General features: G+C 47.2%; 1 protein-coding gene across 2 annotated transcripts in view; it reads right to left on the minus strand.

Annotated features, from left to right (window-relative positions):
- Window positions 1-25,215, minus strand: part of SNED1 (sushi, nidogen and EGF like domains 1) — a 3,218,914-nt gene that overhangs the window by 13,311 nt on the left and 3,180,388 nt on the right. The window contains exon 21 of one of the 2 annotated variants that reach the window (XR_011276036.1): window positions 7,411-17,273. The exons of the other annotated variant lie outside the window; for it this stretch is intronic. The gene's annotated coding sequence lies outside the window, so the exon portion shown is untranslated. Of the gene's footprint in view, window positions 1-7,410; window positions 17,274-25,215 lie in introns of those variants that run through there. 2 annotated transcript variants of the gene reach the window in all.

Here is a 25,215-nt window from a genome sequence, read left to right on the forward strand (position 1 = left end):
TTTGCTATATCTCCCAATACTTGTGCCGGGGTATCACCATTCTCATCCCGCCGTGGACGAGCCTTCGAAACTTCTTTATTACTCGCTATAAACACCCCAGGTAACAGGATCCCTAAATAACAGGTTCCTTGCCAATCCCTGGGCAACCATGGAAACGCTATATTACCGCAAAAAAAAAGACAGGTTTGCCTACATACAAAGGTCTGTCTTCCCCAGTCAAATTTGCAACATTGGCACAACCTTTAAAATCTCCCATTGAATGAGTGCCATTCCCCTGTATGCAGAAAGAAACTGAATAGGGGCTATAGTTAACAGTGTAAGAAGGAGGCATGGCATCCTTATTGCCTATCAGAGCCATTTTAAAGGAAATCAAAGATTGTAAGGGACGAGACAGTCTATCAGAAGGCCTACTAGAAGCAACATTCGGTCTACCCCTATTCGAAAAAAGAGAGTATCCCAGGGGAGTCAAAACACGTTTCTCAAAACTATTCAAATTGGTGCATTCAAAGTTCCCTGAGACGCTATCATTCCATCGGCCAAAGAACAGTGCTCTAAGAGAAGCATAGCAAGCAGTTGTCAACGGTAAAGGATGAATATACCAACCTAGCCCCTTATCCCTGTGTTGCGGTAAATGTGAACAGGCCCAGCAATTGGATCTATTAAAAATGGCATGTGTAGCGTTCATTATAAGTAACAAAGTATTATTATGACACTTTTGTCTGTGCTGGGAATTTCTAGGGGACAAAGTATGCGAATACACAAAAGGTGTATGAACAGTGGGTACATTTACAGGGGTTAGCGAAAACTCTAAAGGATAAGCTTCTTCTAAATACCAAAGGCCTACAATAGTGCCTATTATAAAACCAAATATTATTACAAAAACACAGCAGTACGTTTTCGGGGCCCAGGCATTTTGTCCATTGTCCCGGTTGGTCACCCCCTTATTTACAAGTCCAATACGAGCGGTGGCGGTAGCAGGCATTGCAGTCTTCAAAACGGAAACCCCAATGTTCGTTGCTGGCGACCCCCCGGTCGCGCAATTTCTGTGTCCTTCCAAAACCCTAGCCAACAGAATCCCCTTTCTCAAATTTGGGAAAAAGTAAGCCCTCAATGATTCTTTTCCTTCCTTGAATGCACAGTTGAACCGTGCCGCATGTCTATTTTCTTGGACGCAAGTGGTATCTGGTTTTTCCTGGTACTGATTGATCCGGAAGCAATGTGTCGTCACTTCCCGTTGGAAGCAACGTATCCGGGACAAACGAAGGGGCTGCGTTTGAAACAGCCGCTCCCGGGTGCAAAATCGGTGGAGAGTGTGGAAACAAAATGGCAGCTTCCCCAAGCCTCTCGGGCTTAGAGATATTCTCCGACACACTCTCGGTGCTGTTTACTGCTTTAGGATCGTTGGTTGCAGTATCAGCAAGGGGTTCTGCTTCTTCTGTAACGTGTGGCACAGGGTGAGGAAGTTTCTTGATGTGTGACGCGTGGATCCAATTCTTTCGGCCAGCTACCCGCACCGCTGTTTGGGTGACCAACAAGACCTGAACGGCCCACGCCAGCGAGGCGCGAGGCAGGAGGTGCGCTCAAATGACTTAGTGAGCACCCAGGTTCCAGGTCGTATGCCGTGGCCCGGGCCTTCGTACCGCACAGGTAAGGCCTCTCGTGCCTGGTGGTGAATCAAATACAGGTTTTTAGTCAATTGGCTACAATAATCTGAAAGTAATACATTTTCAATATCTCTTAACTTTCGACATTTTGGCAAATTCCAGATATTGGCAGGTCTCCCCATTACCACCTCAAATGGAGAGAGCCCACTCTTAGTTTGAGGGGTTGTACGCATGGCTAGTAACGCGATCGGTAAGGCGTCCGGCCATTTTAGTTTGGTGCCGGCACATGTCTTAGCGAGTTTGTTCTTGATGATACCGTTGTGTCTTTCTACTAGTCCGGCGCTCTGAGGATGTCTGGCCGAATGGATCCGTTTGTCAATTTGTAACGCTGTACATATCTGTCGGATTACAGCGGCGACAAAGTGTGGACCATTGTCCGACCAGATAACTCTCGGCAAACCGAACCGGGGAAAATACTCCTTTAACATAGTTTTCGCAGTGGTCATAGCTGTGGCATCTTTAACAGGAAAAGCCTCAACCCACTTACTAAAGGCACAAATGACTACCAATACATATTTTAAATTATTGCATTGCTCCATTTCAATGAAATCAAAGTGAATTACTTCAAATGGGACAGAGGGTGGCCCAAAACTTCCCCTCTGGGTTGCTGTCCCCTTTCCCACATTATGTTGTATGAAAATCATACAATTCTGGGCATAGTGCTGAGCAATTTTTGAAATTTTGTCGTTTACCCACACTCTTTCTAACATTTTCGTCATCTGTTGAGCACACACATGCGTAGGACCGTGTGCCATTACAACCATCATAAGCACATAAGCATCGGGGAGTAACCATTTCCCATCCACCGTGTCCACCCAGCACCCATCGTCATCAAGTTTTCCCAAGCCCTCAGCCCACCTCTTGGTTTCTTCTACTGAGGCATCGGCTTGGATATCCCGTACATACCCCACATCCTCATCCATCACATTAGTATTTTCAGTTTTCCTAGAAACATATATCTCCGCAAGGAGATCAGTGGCAGTTTGTCTAGCTATTTGATCAACAAAAGCATTCCCTTTTCCAATGTTATCTACAATCTTGCGATGTGCTGCACATTTCACAACTGCTAACTGGGTAGGGAGCGCAAGTGCTGAGAGAAGTTGCACTATTAGGGTGCCATGTTGGATCTTGGTGCATTGCGAGGTTAGAAATCCTCTTTCCGACCAAAGTCTCCCAAAGTTGTGAACCACCCCAAAGGCATACTGACTATCAGTATATATATTCACTGCAAGCCCTTCGGAAAGTTCACAAGCTCGGGTTAAGGTTATAATCTCTGCGGCCTGTGCAGAATTATGTGTAATTCTCTTAGTTTCCACAACCGTGCTCAAGGTAGTGATTGCATAAGCGGCTGTGGATGTACCATCTGGAAGTTTAAAGCAGGAGCTGTCACAAAACAGCTCTCCTTGCGGATTATCCAAAGGGGTATCTTTCAAATCAATCCTGCCCTTTGTTTCTTGCTCGGTCGTATACAAACAATCATGTGAGTCTTCACCGCCGCAAGTAATATCTTGCGGGAAAGGTAGGAGTTCAGCCGGATTAAAAACACAATACCTCCTAATTTGAATGTGAGGGGCAAACAAGATCAATTCGTATCTCATCAACCGTGCGGAAGTGAGGTGTTGCGTTTGAGTTCGGTTCCATAGAACATCTACAGAGGGAGGCACCATCCGGGTGAAATCATGGCCTATGACCATTCCCTCACTCTGCTTTACAGACGCAGCAGCAGCAGCGACAGCGCGCAAACATCTTGGCAAAGCGCATGCTACAGGATCAATGGCGGAGGAATAGTAACCGCACGGCCTATTCTTCCCTCCATGCTCCTGCATTAATACAGCCAAAGCACATCCATCACGTTCATGCACAAACAATACGAAGGCCTTTTCATAGTTTGGTGTGCCCAAAAGTGGTGCAGAGCATAATGCAGTCTTAAGCAAGTCAAACGATTGCTGGTGTTCCGAAGTCCATGGCAACGGCAAAGAAATGCCCTTCTTCGTCAAGGCCAACATCGGTTTTATCACTAGTGAAACATTTGGGATCCACCACCTACAGTAAGAAGCCATACCTATCAAGGCCCTAACTTCCTTCTGCGTATTTGGGACAGACATACCAGAAATGTGTTTTATTCTTTCAGGTGTCAATCTTCTTCCCTCCTTTGACAGGAGATAGCCTAAATAGGCGACCTCCTGGCAACAATATTGAAATTTCTTAAGCAAAGCTTTGTGACCATGCTTAGCTAGATGAATAAGTAGTAACACAGTGCCCTCCTTACAGGCACTCTCAGAGTCTGCAGCCAGAAGCAAATCGTCAACCTACTGAAGCAAAGTACAAGTAGAGGGTAATTCAAGGTCATCAAGTTGTTCTTTCAAAGCCCTACTATAAATACTAGGACTCTCTGTGTACCCTTGAGGTGCACGAGTAAATGTAAACGAGCGTCCCCCTAAGGTGAAGGCGAACAAATATCTACTATCCTTGTACATAGGAATACTAAAGAATGCATTCTTTAGGTCCACAACACTAAAGTAAGTAGCTGTAGCTGGAATCATGGTTAAGATCGTTGTCACATCAGGCACAATTGGAAACTGCGGTGCCACAACTTTATTAATGGCACGTAAATCAATTATAAAACGGAATGGAATTACATTATCGCCTTTCTTGTACACGGGTAAAATCGGACTATTACACAAACTTCCTGAGATTTCTTCAATCACACCACGGTGCACAAAATCGGAAACAATACATTTCAAAGCTCGCTCGCCCTCAATCGAAATCTTATACTGGGGAATGCGTGGCAGCTCAATTCCATGTTTCAAAACTATTTTAACAGGCTCAATCTGCAAAACACTGACATCATTGTCGTCAACAGCCCATAAGCTCTCTGGTGCATCAATGAATTCTGGAGGCAAAGGTCTAGTCAGAAATTGCGAGGTGGAAGATTGCTGCGGTGAAATTGTCAAGCGTACTGCATCAGAAGAACAATAAATCACTGCATTTAATTCTTTTAACAAGTTCAATCCCAGCAAGTTTTCCCCGTAATCCGAGGACAATAGGAAAGGACACTGGTCCGTAAAAGGACCCAAAGAAATAAGTACTGGCATAGAGACCGGACAAATAACTGAAGTACCGGAAAACCCTACATAAACATTGGTTTGCCCTGACAGTGGAATGTTTGGAACCCGTGAACGATCAATGGAACACTTCTGCGCTTCAGTGTCTATCAAAAACTGATGTTTCCTATTTCCCACTATCATTTCAATGTAGGGACCTTTCTGATTGACGGGAATAGGTGTAGGTTCCAAACCCTGCTTCGGGCAATCCTAACGATGTGATTGTCCTGCGAAAAAGGTTGTTGAGGGTCCTGTGTGAACTGACCTCTACCAGAGCCCCTTACGCCCGGGCGACCTCTAGATCGCCTACCCATATTATTATTCGACCTCTGTTGAAGAACGGGGCATTTTGCTCACCAATGACCCTCTCGTCGACAATAAGCACATTGATTAATGTTCACAGGACCCAAGGGCACATTCCCCTGTGGGACATACTGACCTCTAACCTGAGAGTTACCCCCTCTGGGGCCTCTAACAATTTGCTGCAATAGCACCTTTGTTTTTTAAATCACCTTTCCGTTTTTCAATCCTATCTTTTTCATTGTTGACACGATTCTCATAATACTGAGCCATATGCAGTACTTCTGATTGCGATTTCGCCTGCCAAGCGCTCTCAGAGGACATAATCTGTGACTGGATGTCAGGCAGCAATCCACGTACAAATTTGTCCACAAATAACCTTTTCCCAGACTCTGTGCCTAAGTCTTGTCCACTGAAATCCGAAAATACCTGTTTGAACCGATTAAAGAACTCGGTAGCACCCTCAGACTTTCCTTGGACACAGGCCGTAAGCTTGTCCCATATAATTCTTTTTTCGGGAATTATGGTTTTTAATTTAGCAATGATTCTATCAGGCAAGGTTAATATCACCTGCTGTGGTCTTTCCCCATCGGATCTAGTTAAATTCGCCCATGTATATCCCAACCCGGGTACATCGTCAATAGTTCTAACTTGTTTCCATAAATCTACGGGCAGGAGTACTGGAAACAACAAATCAATGTCACCCAAGGTGAACACTGAGGATTGCAAAATGGATTCCATCTCTTTATAGAACCTGTCGGATTTTTCCTAATATCAGGAATAGACTGTCTAATGGTGTTCACTTCCTGTAGTGAAAATGGGATGTGAACAAACTGTGATACATAATGTGCGGGAATGTCCACAGCGACTATACCTCGTGCAGCATCGGCCGCAACCTCAACCTTCGGGACAAATGTTGGAGGAACCTCTCTCATAGGCAACTGAGATGTAGGCAACTCCGAACGCTTACTAAGCAACAGAGCCAAATCGAGCGCTAAAGCAGGCGAAGAAGTGTCAAACGAAAAAGCTCTCTTATAAATATTCAATTACTCTGTGGGACAACTAATCTTCCTCTTTACACATTCATCTTGCAGGTACTCTACCATTACCTGTATCACTTTTCTCTGCATTTCCAACGTACATTGACTATATGTGTCATATACCTCAACTGGAGTTATCAATATGTCTGAAATCCATCTAATCGCATTTTTCTTACAAATTTGCATTTCCTTCAATATCGGTTTACGACACGGAAGGTACCGTTTCTGTACATACATACTTTCCTCTTCATCATCCTCATTCCGTATCCTTTCTGACTCCTTTCTATATTCAAATAGCCTTTCGACATGCTCATTTACCTTCTCCACAGTATCTCTGGAAACTGCTAAAGTATTTAGATCCCTTAACCCTTGCGGAACATCCGTATTATTTAATCTTCCCCACATTATACATAACTGAATCCCCAAACCTTCAATAAAAACATTTTTCTCAGGAAAATTATCCGTATTACAAAGTGTGGAAAAAGCACTAGCCTGATCATCCTTCTCCATACAATGTTTAGCCCATGCAATTAACTCGCGTTTCTTCTCTGGTGCTACAGCACTGCGAGTGACAACCTTCGAGCCTGTACCATGATCGATTACAAGCGGCCCAAGACCACTTGGAAGAGAGGGGATAGGCAATTTCGATGGAGGAGCTATAACTGGTGCGACAGGAAGAGGCGGAGGAGCAGGTGGAGGAACAACAGTCAAAGGAATAGGAACAACAGGTTGAGTAGGAATAACAGCAGGAAAAGGTACCGCAGCAGGAAGAGGAACATACGGAGGTGGCGCAGAGGCACCAGGCCTTCGTTCATTTAATATTTTCTCAAAAAAACCATCAGAATCATGGAGATCTTTGGAAGGATAGATTTTCTGAATACCCAGTGAAAAAGCCCTTTCCATATTTTTAGCCGACTCAGCCTGTTTATCCTGATCATATAATAATGCTTTTTCGGCAACCGTCTTATGACGGCGCGCATGTTTTTCTCTACTCTTAAGCTGTTGTAACGCTTCTTTTTTCCAATTCTGTAAAACATCAAATGCTGCAGGTCTAGCCTTTTTCTTTAACAATACTGACTCCAAATATTCAATGCGAGGGATCTCGAAACTACCATTGATCGGCCACTGAAGTTCGGAGGTATGTCTGGTTTGTCTGTGCCAAATATCATTAAATACTATACTTCCAATGCCATGCTTACAGTACATAGTACATGCCGGCGACCCCTCCTGTGGTGCCGGACGGCTAAATTCCAAAGATTGTCTATCACTGCGGAATAATGCCCTAAAGCAGGTAGACAATTTCCCAGGCATATCTCAAATTCTTGGTGTTACCTGATCAATAATTGTGTCTGCAGATACAATGCGCCAAAATTAAAATTGCCAGGGTTAAATTAAGAATCGGGTCACGACTCACCTGGCCAAACCTAAGGAGGACCGATCGGTACTTCTAAGAATCTTACCTAACTAATCTTACCTCGTGTATGGTGATTTCGGCAAATCTGCCCGCCTCGATAAGTGGACCCTCGTCAAGATGCCGTCTCAGACCACAGGCTAGTCGTCCAGGGATCGGATCGTGCAGCGCTGCTAAGGTGTCGCGTCTCATCCAAAGGCCCCTTACTTTTGTACACCGTCTGATCCCGGTCCGATAGCAAGTGTCAACCTTCAACAATCCGGCATCAATCTTGAGGGTCCCTATTCGGGCGCCAACTGCGAAAAGAGAAACAAAATATCGAGGCTGAGTACCCCAAAAGGAAATACACCAAACATAGGTTTCAAAGGAACATACAAAGTACTTTATTCTCTATCGAATACAATTACAAAACAGTGCAAAGTCAGATAGCTATCGGCCCTCAGTACAACAGAATGAACTCCAGCGTGGTTCAGTGTGTTCAGTGAGAGACTGTACATTAGAATGCATTCGCTTTTTATACATTTTGTGAGCGCTATGGCCAACCCTTCTTCGGGTTAATATTCTACTTTATACATCACCAATTCTAGGGTTAGTTGCCGAGTCTCAAATAACCGCATCTAACTGGTTTGTTCTTTATTACATGTAACAATAAGCGTATGCATTAACTGTGTATTCTAAGTTTCGTAATTGCAGGTCTTCTTAAACATTAATACGATATAGTAAAACAGATGTTCTTTGTCCAATGTGTAAATACATTATCATAATATATACTCGTGGATTGGTTTCATTGCGCATGTAATCCTTTTACACATAGGTCAACGTAGGACGAGGTCTTGGTTCATGACCTCAACAAGTAGCCTGCAGACAGATTACACATTAGCAATGTACAGAGGACAAGACGGCCATGTTGTATTTTGCAATGACATCGTCCACCATTTTAGCTCACAGGGTGACTTTTCCACATAAATCCTAAAATGGTGGCCTACATAGATTAAAGGTCAGGACCTTCTAACACAGATCTCGCAAATGACCTTCGAGCAGCTTGGCGTAGGCCAATATTAATATATTTATTACAATAGGAGGCATGATATACTTTTTATTCCGACACCCGAAGGGAAAAACTGTAGCGCGGGACGGCTGGAGCTCCAGGACGGCCGAGGGTGCTGCCCCTGGATTTGGGTGCCTGTGTCTCCCATGTGGGTCGACCGTCCCCAAGCCCAGCAGTGGTCCCAGGGAGCCTCGGCAGGGTCCCAATCCCTCCTGAAGGGAAAAGTGATAAGGCAGGTCAGCCAGAGGTCTAGGACGGTTGGGGTGATGTCCCCAGCTTTGAGTGACTGTCTCCCATGTAGGTCGAACGTTCCCAAGTCCAGCAGTGGTCCCAGGGTGCCCCGCCAGGGGTCCCCATCACACTCTGGAGGTAAAAGCTGTAACACAGCCCAGCCAGAGCTCCAGGATGGTCGGGGATGATGTACCCGGCCTTGGTTGCCTGTCTCCCATGTGGGTCGACCGTCACAAACCCAGCAGCGGTCCCAGGGAGCACCAGCAGGGTACCCATCCATCCCTGGAGGTAAAAGTTATAATGCAGCCCAGGCCGAGCTCCAGGATGGCCAGAGATTATGTCCCTGGCTCTGGGTGCCTGTCTCCCATGTGGGTCGACAGTCTGAGGATCCCCCGGCAGGCTCCCAATCCCTCCCCAGAGGTAAAAGCTATAACGCAGCCCAGCTCCAGTGTTGTTGAATGCAGAACAAGCTGCAAATTGGCATAAGGACTTTGAAGAGTGCTGCAAGCATTACTGAATACTGGATAAAGCTGCAAAGTGTTATAAGTATCCCTGAGAGTGCTACAAGCATTATTGAATGTCTGAGAAAGATGCAAAGTATTATAAGTACTTTTTGTGAATGCTGCAAGCATTGTTGAATACCGAACTAACAGAGGTGTGATGAGCCTAGGTTAATACAGCACAAGATCAAAGCAAGCACACTTATGAGCAAAATTAAAGCAAGGTGGTGTAAAAAGGTGAACACCACGGAATCAGTTATGTGAAATACACGTTGTGGCAAAGCCAAGAGAATGTCAAGGAGAATCTGAAATCATTGTTGATTGATATATCGGAAGAATACAGAAGCATAACAAAATTCCAAGGGTTATCCGTTGCGTGACCTATAATGGGTGGACTGTGTGGTCTGACAACTGTGCCTAAACTGAGTGACCCCTATTTGAAACGAGCCAAGGAAAAGCAAATGTGAAGAAGCTTGCATTCTGCTACCATTACTTGTGCATGAGGAATACGGAGAGAGGAAAAGGAACCTTTGTGAATGAAAAGCCTGAATGGTTGAATTTGAATTTATTTTAAAGTCAAGAGACTTGGGCTGTTTGCTGTTTTGAAACCTGGAAGAGCTGACCTCTTGGGGAAGGGAACCCCAGAAAAATGTGTGAACTGTGTTGAACTCTTGGGGAAGGGTTCCCCGAAGCCTTTTTCTAATTGTTCGGAACTTGGGCAAGGGAAGGTCAACTTAAGCCACGATCTGGAAGAAGCTCAGAACTTTGTTATTACCATTATTTCATTTGAAGCTGATATCTGTACCGATTATATATGGATAGCTGTGAGGGCAAGTATAGGTTTTGGACACAGACAGACTTTTAAGTTGAACTTACTGACGCAGGCCATCCTTAGTTTTCTTTAGGTAGGAAAAGCTCACCTTAGCATAGGGCAAGTTAGGCCTTAATCCATCCTGACATTCAAGAAAATAAAACATCTACTTAAAAATTTGAGTCTGTTGTCTGTTTCTTACTTCATGATGCCTTCACACAAAACAAACAGAATGGGTGACAGCGGTCAGCCCTGACGTGTCCCCCTGCCAAGTTCAAATGGTCTGGGCTTTACTGCATTGACCCGAACGGTGGCAATTGGGTGTGTATACGGGATTTAAATATACTGGATTATGCGTTCCCCCATATTATATTTATGCAGCATTGCAAAGAGGAATGGATACCATGTCAAACGCTTTTTGCACATCACGCTACCGCCTGAGGTATTGGGGCCATAACATTAAACAACTGCCTAAGGTTCAGGGACGTAGATCTCCCCACTATAAAGCCCGCCTGGTCCTGGTGTATAAGGGAGGGCATCAATGGCAAGATCCTGGTTGCTATGATCTTGGCGTATATTTTGGTGTCTGTGTTTATGAGGGGACAATGGCCTATAAGAGCCACACTCGTGTCCAGGTTTCCTGCGTTTTCAGTCACACAATAATAGTGGCTTCATGCAGCATCTCCAGGAGTAGCCTGCTGTTCATTGATTCTTCCCACACTTTCAAAATATAGGGTGCTAGTAAAGCACCAAATTCAATATGGAATTCTGCAGGTAGCCCATCTGGGCCCAGTGGATTTATTCTTCGGCAGTTCTCTAATCACCTGCAAAACCTCTTCCAACGTGGGTGTGTTGATTTACCCTTTGTCTTCCTCCGATAAGACATACATAGGGATGGTTTCCAACAGGACCTCTAGGCCCTCCTCATCGAGCACCCCTTGCGCTTTGTATAGTGCTTCATAAAATGTGACAAAAACCTCATTGATCCCCTGATCCACATATTGCATCTGCTGTTGGTCGTCCCGCACACTGACCACATGGGTCAGGCCCCATTCCGCTTGAACCAACCTGGATGGTGTTCTACCAGACCACTCTCCCTCCCCGTACCTCTTGGCTGCCGCTGGCCTTGCAAAGTATTTCACCTTCCTGTCCACGTGGAGCTTAAATGTCTCCAGGTGGGTCTTGATATCTGCCAGGACGTTGGAGGGCCTGGTTGGGGGCCACCACATACTGGCTCTCTAGGGCCTGAAAGGTAGCTTCAGTATGGGATTTATCACAATGTATAGCCTTAAACATGCCAAACTCCCCAGATATAGCCATTGCACCTGATAAATACCTTAAATGTCTGCCAAAGAGTGCCCAGACACACCGCGGCATTGTCATTCGCACAAAAGAAAATAACAGATATCCTCCTCAGTACTCATCAGAAACTCCCGGTCTTGCAGTGCCAGTGACTTAAATTGCCATTCTGTACGATCCCAGGTGTTCCTGCCCCATGTCGCAGAAAGCAAAAACCGGAGAGTGGTCCGAGTAGGTACAGGCAAATATGTCCACTGCCACGGTCTGGCCCAGTAGCTGCTCTGCGATAAGGAACAGGTCTATTCTGGACGGCATGCCGTGCACCGATGAGTAGTAGGAGAAAGTCCTTGCCATCGGATGTAAAATTCATCTTATGTCACAGAGTCGTAGTCTAGATATACAGTCCAGGATGCAACGAGCCACCTGCGATAGTGCTCTGGGTATCCTCCCAGTGCGATCAAGATGCAAGTCCAATAGGTATTCATATACCCTCCCCCCATATAATCGGTATCAAAGGATAAGACATGAGGACGTCCGCTACTGTCCTGTAGAACTCTGAGTCATCTAGATTGGGTCCACAAGTATTCTCAAGCAACACTTCTCTACCAAACAGTTTACAGTGTACAATAACGTAGCGCACATCCCGGTCAACATGGGAGTGCAGCACCTCAAAATTGACCTGCTTGTGGATCAGGACCCTCCTGGACTCCGTCAAGATGTTGGTGTAGAACCTGTTGGGCACCTATCCCTTGGCGATGAAGGTTTTCAGGGCCATGCACGCGTAGGTTCCCTGCAAGAACAGTACATGTACATTATGTTGATTCACATTGCCCACTATATATCTAGCCTTAGTAACATTTTCAAGCCCTCTACCATTCCAGCTCATAACATTAACGGTCCCTGTCATGGAGTGAATTGGGGATGCCAGCAAAGTCTTTCCCCTGATGTGTATCCCCTGATGTGTAACACCTTCAAGAAAGAGAGACAGTCCACAACCATCGGTAGTTCGTACTGTGCGCCTGCCAGAATGCTTTTATAACAATGTTCTCCCAACCTCCCTCATCTCATTCCCCCACCCCCAACCAGGGCCATGTCAGCTCCCCCTGCCCTAACCCCAACAGAAATATCAACAGTAAACCAGCAACTCTGTATAGGGGACCACTGCTTCCACAACCAACTCCCCCGATACCAGCCTGCCCATCATATCTCATATTATTTACTAGAGAGATCTAAAGGCCTGCCATGTTTATTTACTTAGTACTTTGAGAAACCTAAAGATGTCTCACTGGCTAGTCCCTGGGGATCTGTCATTCAGGTGGCCAGGACATGGCCATCGCTTTTGGATCCAGTTCCTGGGGGTGGAGCATTGCGGGAGGATCACCTGGGTGAGGGATCTTCGGGCGTGGGAGTGGGATGCTGGATGGCCAGATGCACCCCTTCCCTGTAGTACCTTTACCCCAACCTACAAGGTAAGATATTTAGGAACACATCCTCCCCCCGGCCCCATTCACACAATGGTCAGGCAGAGTCAGGTAATTCCTGACCATCACACACACCTGACTTCCATTACACTTCCCTACACGGATAAAAGGCGGAGCACGAGAGTACACTATGAGCAAGGCAAAAAAACAAGAGGAAACAGCATTTCCAAGATGGCAGTTTAACACAAGGAGAAAGACAGCAAAACAGAAGGGGATCGCAAGGAGGGAATTACCCTTGGCCTTTTTGACAAGGAACCGTTACTTTCACGAACCCTCACGAATAGAAAGCATAAGACCAGGAAACAAGGCTGAAGAAACCTGCATTGTGTGTCGGAGGTAACCGTGGGTCTCCCGCGTCGATAGTCAAGGCGGGGAGAATCGCTTGCCACCTTGGTACTGTCCTTGGCTCCTACAACAAAGCAGCGCCAGTGAAATCAAAACAGGCGGTGAGTTGGGAAGACTGATATCAGTCGGGTCGGTGTTGTAGCCAGGGTTGCAAGCGGCAACACTGTATGGTGAAATGCTGAAGCAAACAGTGTATGAAACAAATGTGATAACCAGCGCGAGTAAGAAGTGAACAACAGATGAGTGATTGAATTTGAAACCGAGAGAAAATGCCCTTGACAGAGTGGTCCCACACCACAAGGGCGCTCATTCAAAGATTTTTCTGTAGGGTATCCAACTTAGAGTTAAGAAAGGTGAAAGATTGGCAAACAAACGATACATTTAAGTGGTACTGCCACAGGTCAAGCAAAATCCTGTGCACAATCGAAAGTCTTTTTTGTTGATACTGCCAAGCAAGCTGATGACAAAATAGATAAATTCGGTCCGAGCCCGGCGGAGGGAGACTGATTGAACATTGTGTTGAAACGGATCTGAGCCTGACTGAGGGGGATCCGGGGTGAATCGTGAATCACCTGAGAAATTGGATACATGAAAATCTGACGAGCATTATATTAACGACGATCTGAGCCCGGCTGAGGGGGATCCCAAGGTGGATCACCAAAGAATTTTAGTATGTGTGAAAACCTAACAGGAAAGGAACTTATTGTTTGTTTGTCGCATCAGGCCCTCTGAAAGAAGAGACTTTGAAAGTCAAAGAAACTTGGGCACAGAAGGCCCTGATGCTAATGTTTGAACTGCACCCTCGTGCTAGAGAAGACAGAGACTGTGCTAAGCTCCAGTGTACCGTCTTGTCCTGTGCTGAAAACCTGGGGAAGGAAGGCCAACAGCCTGAACATCCTGACATATCATTTCTTGAACTCTTCTTTCTTTTATGTTATATTGTTTCCCACACTATTTGTACTTAGAGGTAAGGATTGACAATAGGTTTATTATTATAAGCCCTTTTATTTTGGCAAGACACTACTAGGACTGCGTTATTATTATTTGATGGTCACAGCTTGCTCCCATCTGTAGATTTTGAATTAGATAAGCGTTTTTCAAACCCTTTTTGAAGTTCAATAAACACCCTTGAACTGTGGTCACTTGTGTCTGTCTTGATACCATGGCTTCCTTACAGTACTTTCACTCCAAAGATCATTACCAGCACAGGATGAACATCACGTCTGCAATATCGCCTAGCAAACCGCTACTGAGACAAATGGCCCAAATGTCGGTACCGCCAACCAAAGCATCACTTGGAGGAGGACGCCACCCTCTGCTTCATCTGCAGTCAGCTGCTGCCTGATCGGTATACTGGCCTCAATGAAGGCCACCGCCTCATCTGGAATTGTGAAGAATAGGGCCTTGCCTCAGTGTTGTATACGCAGCCTCGCTGCGAAGAGCATAGCGTAAGGGACAGGTCTCTCTCAGAGCATATTTGACACATAGGAAAGATGTACGCTCTTTCTGCACAGCTGTAGAAAAATATGGGTATATGTGGATTATGGCATTCTCATAAAGCAGTGGACCCTTTTCTCTCGCCAAACGCAGGACAGCGCCATAGTCCCAATAGTTATGAATTTTTCCGATTACCCCCTTGGGAAGAGCCCCTGGTCTTGGTCGCACGGTCAGTGTTCTGTGCGCACGTTCAATCGCAAAAGTGGACACCCAGCAGTTCTTTTAGGAGAGTCTCGACACCTGTTTCCATGGGGCCTCGCCCAAACCCCTCCTGGAGCCCCACCGTACTGATATTGCTCCTTCTCGATCTGGACTCCAGGTCGCTGCATTTTAACAAGGCCCTCTAACCGGACTACCACTGGTGCGCCTTTGCCCCCTCTACTTGCTCCAGCACCGACAGATTGTAGGGCTTTCTCCGCTGGCAGCGTGCCCAACAGCCACAAGCCGCACAGCAAGGGCCTTCAGACAGCTGCAACATGCCTCCTATTGTGGCATGCTTATAGCCTCCCACAAGTATCCGTTATCTCACCCCAACCGCAGTTGCGGTATACTGGGAGGTCTGCATGTGCCTCCAATCCAATCACCATATATAGTTGCTCTGCCACTCGCCCCTCAGAGCAGTGCAGGTCCTGTGTGGAGTAGAACATCGGGCTACACATACTCTTAACCCCAGTATTCAGTCACTGGGAAGACCACAGCTCCCGCGTGATACATCCGACATCCAGCTTGCAGCTCCCAGCTGGGCCCTGGCGGGGAGGCAGGGGGGTTCTTGATGGCCCAATTTATACATCCACAGGGGGTTAAGTTAATGAGTCCAGTGCCAGTGCACTTTACTGGGCGGGTGTACGCTCACCCCTAATATGGCAAGTACCTCTTGACGTGGGTGACCCGTCATCCCACGTGGCCCACAGCTCACAAGTCTGCCACACACTTCTACAGGCTCAGCGCAGTATTTACTGGAGTGTCACGGCTGGCAGTGCCATACATAAAGTCGGGCCTCCGCGTTCTTCAATTCTGGCGGGCCACCGCCTTGCCCATGCGACCGAAGGGGGATTTGCACGCTGAGTCTCCCAGCTTGCGTTCTCCACCAGGGTAAAACCAGCAGTGCTGCCCCTCTCCTTCAGTGTCTGCAGCTCAGGCCAGTCACCAGGCCCAGTCTCCACTGTGCGCTGCAGGGCACACTGCGTATCGCTGGTTGCAGACCACCAATCTTCACCAAACCTCGTGGACTTGTCCTCTGGACCTTCTGATCACATTGCCTATGGTCAATTCAGGAATTGAGTCACTGCTGGCAGGTCATTGAAGACAGGATACAGGCCGCCAGAGCAGGAGATCAGAAGTAGGCAGCCATTCCACAGCACCCCCCCACTCCCAAGCTGTGTATTTCTAGCACCATAGGCTTGGCTTCCGTTGTTTCTTTTTGTCTCTCAACCTTTTCTTCTAAATGGTTAGCTGCCAGCCAAACCTCGACCAACCCCTTTCCTTCACATCCTATCATTACAGCTTTAATCCTTTCTGCTACCTTGGGTTGCAACCCCATAACACACTGTGCCACTGCAGCCTGCGGTGCTGTAAGCGCGGCATCCACAATCCCAGAATTTTGTTAGAAATCTTGTATTTGACGTTTAAGGTACTCTGTAGGGTGTTCTCCCTTGGCCTGTTTGCACAAATGTATTGGAGCCCAATCAGTTTTTCAAGGACACATTTCAAGAACAGTTATCAACAATCCATTAGTGAACATTTTTAAATCCCTAGCCGTAGCTGGTTCTTTGTTTGGCCAATTTGCTGCATCTTAAGTAAAGCACTGATTTAAATCAACACAAGTGGGGGTGATAGCTGTCTTTTATGACTTGGAGCTCCTCCTGAAATTTGACAGGCTCTTCTCGTATCTTGGGGAATCTCTGGACCATGTTAAATAAATCTGAGGCCCTGAATGGGGCATGTACTGTGACCAGGGTATCGCTCCCTCCCAGGAGTTGTCTGAGTGGATATAGGCCAGAACTGGTATTTATTGCGAGTTTGTGAAACCTTTGAACGTGCCTGAAGCTGGTGAAAACAGTTTAGAAATCTGAGCTTCCATTGCAGGAGTGAATGGGCCTTCCATCTGCTGTTTGGGTGTGGATTGGTGGTAGGTAGGTGGTTGAGAGGAATCGGGGCAGGTCCAACATATCTTTGGGGCTTTCTTTCAATGGGGGCTCCTCTTGGAGGACAGAATATAATTGTGTGTAACCAGTTTTGTGGGACGGGACCCCCAGGTTTGCGCACTTATTTTTCATGGATTTTGTTTGCTCCTGGACCTTTATTTGAGAGTCTTATTGTGCCTGGGTCATAGATTTGGTCAGTCGCGTAGTGGCTTCGGTACACCAATCGAGGTAGCTGTCACACTGGCGTTGGTGAATGAAATGAGGAAACAGGCTCCTCTGGGTGAGTAGAGTACTTCTCCTTTATTTAGGTTCAATTATAAATGCAGCCAACTGTGGTAATGTCTTTTCCCTTCAGCTCACCAGCTTCAACTGCATCCCAGAGATCTCTGCTCAACACTCTGGAATTCAAGCACAAACATTCAATGCAGCGCTGAGCAAGCACGACAATAAACATTCTAAGGTTAACATTGCAACTATATAACACACCTCCTTTCCTTGAACGGTGTAAACAGAATTGTAAAAGCATTAACATGGGAAAGCTGAAAAGGGGGAGCAGGGAAGGTTGGGAGTGACACGAGCGGACTGGAACCTGTGATGGTGATGGGAAACAGCATGGGGAGTGCTGGGGTGCCATGGAAGGCACCCATGGCCTTGCCTGTCATAACCAACCACCACACTCTCCTTTTATTCCAGACATAATCACCTTCCATCTGTATGGCACTTCCATAACCTCTCTCAACAATCTTGGGTTTAGAAAACTTGGATTCACATTTTCTGCTCTTCCTGGGCAATTTGATTTTGACCTGATTACCAACCATCATGTCACTATTCTTGCAACCATACCTAAAATCATACTCACTTTAGAGGCTTCACCACGCCATCTCATCCTCTCTTCAACATGTCTCACATCAGAATCAATCATCTTGGAGCGACCCAACCAACCAGGCGTCAACAGCGTGTTAGGCTTGTGGCCTCTCATAACCTCGAATGGCGAGACATCCGTGGTCAGGTGGGGAGTCACTCTGTACTGAAATAATCTTGCAAGTCCCTCTAGCAATCCTTATTATTCGGCACTAACAATCTATCCATAATGGCACAATTGAATCGTTCAACACGATCATTGCTTTGGGAGTGGTATAAAGCAGTTCTCTTATGTCCACTCTCTTCTCCTTCAGCAACACCTGAAACTCCGTCAAAACAAACTGTGGTCCATTATCACTAAGCAACTATGGAGGCAGCCCCTCTCTCCAAAACACATTCTCCAGAAATTTGATCAGGTTTCTAGAAGTAACATCCTTGACAACCCCACTTCGGGAGACTTGGTAAGAAGGTATATCACTACAACAATGTAACTGTCCCTGGAGCCAGAACAATTGAAAGGTCCAAGTAAGTCTATTGCCACTGTACTCCAAGGTACCTTTGGCACTTGGGGAACAACCATGGGGGGAACTTATGTCTCATGTCTTTGTCACTATTGCGACATTTCTCACACTCCTTCACATGCATCTCAATGAAGTCATCCATATGTGGCCACCAAAAGTCTAAACGAATAACAGACTTCATCCTACAAATATCCATCTGACCTTTGTGACCTAAATCAAAGACTGTTTCCCTCATGCTGCCCGGAACCAGTAACCTTATCCCCTGCACACAAACTTTCCTTCCATGTTCAACTCATCCTTCACTCTCCTGCAATCACTGACACCCTCACTAGCCTCCTGATTACTCATTCTCCATTGATCTCTAATCAACTGCTTGACTTACTGATACTCTTCATCCTCCAAACACTCTCTTGAAGGCCATCTTCCCATATCCTTGATATCTTCCACAAGCGCTTCACTCTCATCCTCATCATTTACCAGGTTCCTGGACAGAGCATCCGCTACCACGTTCTCTCTGCCACAAACATGTTCAGCCGTATAATCTGTGTATACTACAGTCCTACAACCTTCTCTGAAACCCTGCAACACTCGGGTAGATATGATGTCCTGCTTCACAGTTACAAACCCATCCTCACAAGCCTTGGACCAAACAAACTTTGTCCCCTTGCTGGTCAATTTCCTCAAAGACACTTGTTCGCCAACCCTTTCACAAACTTAGAATAATATTCAATTAGGCCCAAAAATTAGACTATCTCCATCTTGTTATTGGGTGGAGCCATTCCCGCAATGGTCTTCACCAAAATGAGCTTTTGGCGCACACCCTCACTTGTATTTCTCCATCAGTTCAGGGAAGCTCACCCACGACTCACCCCCTTGTATAGGTCTTCCTATGTGATTATCCCGTTTGATTCCCTGTAAAGTCATAGGCTGCGCACCTCTCCCAGATTCCTCCAGCAAATAGCTGTCAAGGGTATATTAGCGGAGTACAGGTCTCGCTTCCCCACACACCTTCAACAGTCTGGGCCACAATCTCCTTCCCACAGTTATAAGCGCCAATGTCTCCTGTAGACTGGCGGCTCCCACCCATAGTACCTCCTTCAAGTAATATGGTCGGCCTCGCCACTCGGCAACCCTATGTCCAGTGAACCCTCAGCTGCTAGCCAAGTCGTGACGAACTGTAGTTGGCCAGCCAGGTGGTATGCCTCCAAATTAGGCAGTCTGTTCCTCCCATCCATGTAATTCCTGCTCAGTGTGCCAAGTGAGAACTTGCACCTGCCTCCTCCCCAGATGAATCCCCTTGACAATGAGTTAAATTTACAGAAGAACTGGGATATCACACAGTATATTGACAAAATGGTACAACAAACGCGGCAGTACCACCATCGTGGCTTGGCCCATCATAGACAGCGGTAGCTTCTGCCAGAGTTCCATAGATCTGTCGACCCCCGTAGCGCCTTTGGTGCGTTCTGCTCGTGTGCCTTCCCATTATCACGGTAAACGTCCACTCCCAGATACCTAAAGCTCTCCACCGCCCACCTTAGTCCCAAGTTTGGTAAGCGCTCTTGTTCCAGCCCTTACGGGAATAGACTCCCTGCTGATGGTTATGCCAGACAACCTTGCGTACCCATCGAGGACTTCTAATATGAAGGGTAGGTTTACTTCAGGATTCTGCACGTATACAGCACAATCACATGCTTGTTGCCGGCCACTGTTATACCCGCTTCCTTAAAATCCGCCCTAAGGGGTGCCGCCAAGGGTCCAGCGCTAAGATGAAAACACGGGGAAAGCGGACACCCCTGTTTGGTCTCCCTGCCCAATTCCCATGCCTCTGAGATGTGTTTACCTGTTTTCACCCATGCCATCTGCCTCCTGTACATAAGTTGCACCCACCTCAAAAAACTCGGGCCCGGCCCACACTGCCTCCGAACTGCATGCAGCCATTCCCCCCATACTTAGTCAAATGCTTTGATTGCGTCAAGCAAAGCTACCACATACTCTTCCTCCGCCCCCCCCACCCCCTATTTTCTCAATTATATGATGTAGTCTGCACAAAATCCAAGACGTGCTTCTCCCTGGGATGTACCCAGTCTGGTCAGGATGAACCAGAGCATTAATCAACCCACAGAGCCTGTTTGCTAAGAGCGCGGCCGGAACTTTGCAATCCTGGTTTATTATAGAGAGAGTGGTTTGTACGAGCTGCAGTGAAGCGTCAATTTGCCCGGTTTGAGTATCTGCACAATAGTTACTCTCTTAGACTTGCAGATGCAGCATCAGCTTGCTCATATATTCCTTGTAAAATTCTGCCGGGAGGCCCTCAGTCCCCGGTGTTTTGCCATTAGGCAGCAAGAGTATAGTTGCTCTCAGTTCCTCCTTTGTCAGCGGTGCATCTAGCATCTCTGCTTGCTCCTGCTCCATGCATGGCAATGGAATGTCCCTCAGGGTCTCCTCTATCTCTGCGGCGTATCCTCACCCGCCCGCACTGTACTGCTGCCCATAATATCTGCCGAAGGTCGCATTAATCTCACTCTGGGCCCACCACTCCTCTCTGCACTCATCCCTGATGAAGCTGATCATCTCCCTCCTTTCTTCTGCGCGACACAGCCAGGCCAATACCCTCCCAGGTGTATCTCCACTTTCATGTAGCCTCTCCAGATATCTAGTGCTGTCTGGTTTTTTACTTAACCGCTCCCAGCACGCTATGCACGTCTGTCAGAGCCTGGCTAGTTCCTCTTCACACCCCCCTGGGTTTTCCCGCCCCTCCAGGAAGGTCTCCATCTGTGTCTCGATGCTGGCTATGCTGCGCAGCAGTTCCCTGCAGATGCCCCTCATTTTCCCAATTGTCTTCCCTCTCCTAACCACGTTAAAGGCTTCCCACAGGGTTCCTTCGCTGCCTGTGCTCCCCAAATTAGGGGAAAAGAACTCCTCTATCTTTTCCCCCATGTGGGCTCTGAACTGCTCATCCAGCAACGCGTCCGCTCTAAGCCACCTCGTCGGGATTGGGGCTTTATTGCAGCCCTTTGCCACATCGCAACCAGCGGTGCGTGGTCCTCCGGACCCATGCTTTGTTCTCCCAGTGTTTCACCTGCCATAAGCATGTAGTCTATGCGTGTATGCAACCCATGTGGGTTCGAATAATAGGAGTAGCCCCTCCATATATCTGTAAAGTCCAGTTCCCCCAACATGTCACTTAGTGCTTTAGCTGGTGGTGCCTGTTGTCCGATCTATCCAAGGACGGGTTTACTGTACAAATGAAGTCTCCCCCCCCCCTATAGCACCTCTATACTGTGCAAGGCTGGGGCCCAGTGCTCTGAAAAAAGCTGTGGCATCGTGATTGGGAGCATAAGTATCAATAATGCAGATCTCTCTCTGCTCCAGGAACCTATGCAATACCACCATCCTGCCCTCATTGTCGCACTTGCATTTTATCAGTCTGAAGAGTACTGAGGGGGCCACCCATCTAAGCACGTCCTGAGCATACGTGGAGTAAGTCGACCGTACATCTGTCCTCGCCACTTCTTGATGATTGTTGTTTGTCTAGCCACAGTAAAGTGGGTCTCCTGCAGAAGGGCTAAATGCCCCCCTTGCCACTTCAAGCATGTGTGTACTCTCTTCCTTTTAACAAAACTGTTCAGTCCTCTTACATTCCAGGTGACGACTGTGACAGCGCTCATTCCTAGCATCACCTCCCCCTCTCCCCAGGCATCCACTCGCCTTGCCCCATTTGTTTCATCTGGCCTCAACACCCACAAACCAAGGCAGTGTGGCCATGTGGGCCCTACGTCTGGTTAGCATGCATCGTAACTCAACTTGTAACTGAACCTTAAACACCCCTCAATCCTCCAACATTTTAACAATTGCCCAACAACACTGATCTCATTCAGGCTCTGACGTTTCTCTCACTTCACTGGTCGTAACCGCCCCTTCTACCAGTCTTGCATGCAGCGACTGGGTGCCTTTAACTGGCAACCCTAATAACTCAAAGTTATAGTGCAGAAATACGGTGATACTGCGTGGCCACTCACCCTCCCCGCCGCACTGTCAGTCTGTCACCTCCCCACTCAACATCTGCGTTCCCTCTCCCGCCATTCGTAAAACTACTACTTCCCTGCGCCATGTCTCTTCGAGGTCAGAATCTTCATCTCTTCTATCACCCCTCAAGTCTCTGTGCCGCGTCCCCCCGCAAGAGGGTGCAACTCCCAGAGTGTCCGTCCAAGCGTGCGCTCCTGCTGTGTTGTCCAAAAAATGAGTTGCGCAATTATGTATGACTTGGAGCTTAGCAGGGTAAATCAACATGTATTTGAAGCTGGCCTTCCTCAGTCGTTCCTTGGTATGGCCCAACTCAGCTCTTTGTCTCTGCATTTTCAGCGTATAGTCTGGGTATACTGCTATCTTGGCTGACCCCCTTTCGATTACTCCTCCTCGTCTGGAAAACAGTAGGATCGTCTCTTTATCTCTGTAATTCAATATTTTCGCTACCACAGGTCTCGGTTTCCTGGCGAGGGATCGATGGCCCCTTTCTACAGTGAATCCCTGAAATAGGTTGCCCGGCCCTACCTCCTGTAACAGCATATTTTCCATGAATGTTGTGCAATCCCTGCCCTCCTCACCCTCCGTCAGGCCCAAGATCCTTGTATTGTTCCAACATGCACTCCACTCAGCATCTTTCGCCCTGCTTTCCAGCGCTCTTACTTTCAGCTTAAATTCTTTCACCTCTGTCATGGTCCCTGCTATGTGCTGCTTGCTCTCTTCTGCTTGGGTTTCCACTGTTCACACTTTTTCAGCCAGCATTCTCACATCCTGTCTCAGCAGCCCCACATCTGTTATAACCTCATCTATCTTCTTCTGCAGAGTGATTTGGAGCGCCACTATGGCCTTCAAGATCTGATTTTCTTCTGTTCTAGTCTGTCTGCTCATTGCTGCCCTCTTGCGATGATCTACCGATATTCTCTCCCTTGCGTGCAAAGGCATCCATTCTGGTCTGTCTGGTGTTCCCCTTGTGTAGTCTATCAGGCATGTGAGTGGAATGCCCCCTACGCGGCGCTGACCTTGCATCTTGGTTCGTACCTGGGCGTATGTCCGTGTCATGGTCATGAAGTCAGGGGCAGGGGCACAGGAGACCTGAGTGGATAATGTCCTGGTGCCTTTGGCGCCAGGCTCATGAACAAAAGTAAAACAAGAACATCCATTTAACACCAAAAAGCTTTTATTATGGACATAGCACTTCAGATGCGTTAACCTTTAACATTCCATCCATTAAGCAGGAGGCATAAACCTTGAACATTCCATCCATTAAGCAGCCCCAAATGTATTCTTGGGTGTGACTGCTAATGGATTGCCTTCGCACATGCTCCCTCAGCCACTGTGTTATTTTTGACTTTGCACATGCTCACTCTCTAGGAGTGGCAGGGTGTGGCTGGCAAACCGGTCCTAATGGGCGTGCCCACAATCTCAACTATATAAGCTGCCCTGATCCTCAAGACAGACGCTTCGCGTTATTCTGCACTTGCAAGCAGCGTAACGCTCACCGTCGCCTGAGGTCAGACTTGCCTGTGAAGATCCTGCTTCCTGGACATCCTGCTTCCTGCCAGCATACTTACCAACTGGGTGAAGCTGTTCTTACCTGTACATCTCTTCGGCGAACCAAGTATTCATCTTTACACTTTCCGGAACGCTGAAATCTTCATCTTGGCACCGCAGCACGGCACGCTCCATCGTCGACAGCATAAGCAGCCCCAAATGTATTCTTGGGTGGGACTGCTAATGGATTGCCTTCGCACATGCTCCCTCAGCCTCTGTGTTATTTTTGATTTTGCACATGCTCACTCTCTAGGAGTGGCAGTATGCGGCTGGTAAACCGGCCCTAATGGGCGTGCCCACAATCTCAACTATATAAGCTGCCCTGATCCTCAAGACAGACGCTTCGTGTTATTCTGCACTTACAAGCAGCGTAACGCTCTCCGTCGCCTGAGGTCAGACTTGCCTGTGAAGATCCTGCTTCCTGGACATCCTGCTTCCTGCCAGCATACTTACCAACTGGGTGAAGCTGTTATTACCTGTACATCTCTTCGGCGAACCAAGTATTCATCTTTACACTTTCCGGAACGCTGAAATCTTCATCTTGGCACCGCAGCACGGCACGCTCCATCGTCGACAGCATAAGCAGCCCCAAATGTATTCTTGGGTGTGACTGCTAATGGATTGCCTTCGCACATGCTCCCTCAGCCACTGTGTTATTTTTGACTTTGCACATGCTCACTCTCTAGGAGTGGCAGGATGTGGCTGGTAAACCGGCCCTAATGGGCGTGCCCACAATCTCAACTATATAAGCTGCCCTGATCCTCAAGACAGACGCTTCGCGTTATTCTGCACTTGCAAGCAGCGTAACGCTCACCGTCGCCTGAGGTCAGACTTGCCTGTGAAGATCCTGCTTCCTGGACATCCTGCTTCCTGCCAGCATACTTACCAACTGGGTGAAGCTGTTCTTACCTGTACATCTCTTCGGCGAACCAAGTATTCATCTTTACACTTTCCGGAACGCTGAAATCTTCATCTTGGCACCGCAGCACGGCACGCTCCATCGTCGACAGCAGTGCCTGCAAGGAAAAAGAAAAGACAAGCTTAGCCATAAAAAAAATCAGTTCAGGTAGCGATTCGCCATACTTCGCACTTTTCCTTAAATCATCACTTACCTGCTGTTGGACATTGCGGTAGCATCCATCTTCCATCCGGCCGCGTCTCGCATCTCACAGCTGCATTGAGGCCGCATTTCCATCTAAGGGAATAAAACAGAAGAGCGACATTATTGCAGGCATAAATAGGAGCAACATATAAGACATTAAACAGAACGAACAGCATCACAAGAGCTCAAGAAAGACTTACCAATCATAAGGAGAAGCATCGTCGCAGCTGGACTGGACTAATCCTTATCAGGGATCAGTGAAGGAACTAGATCCCATTT

This window comes from Ambystoma mexicanum, chromosome 10 (assembly GCF_040938575.1).
Source record: "Ambystoma mexicanum isolate Mex_15411 chromosome 10, UKY_AmexF1_1, whole genome shotgun sequence".
Lineage (NCBI taxonomy): Eukaryota > Metazoa > Chordata > Amphibia > Caudata > Ambystomatidae > Ambystoma > Ambystoma mexicanum.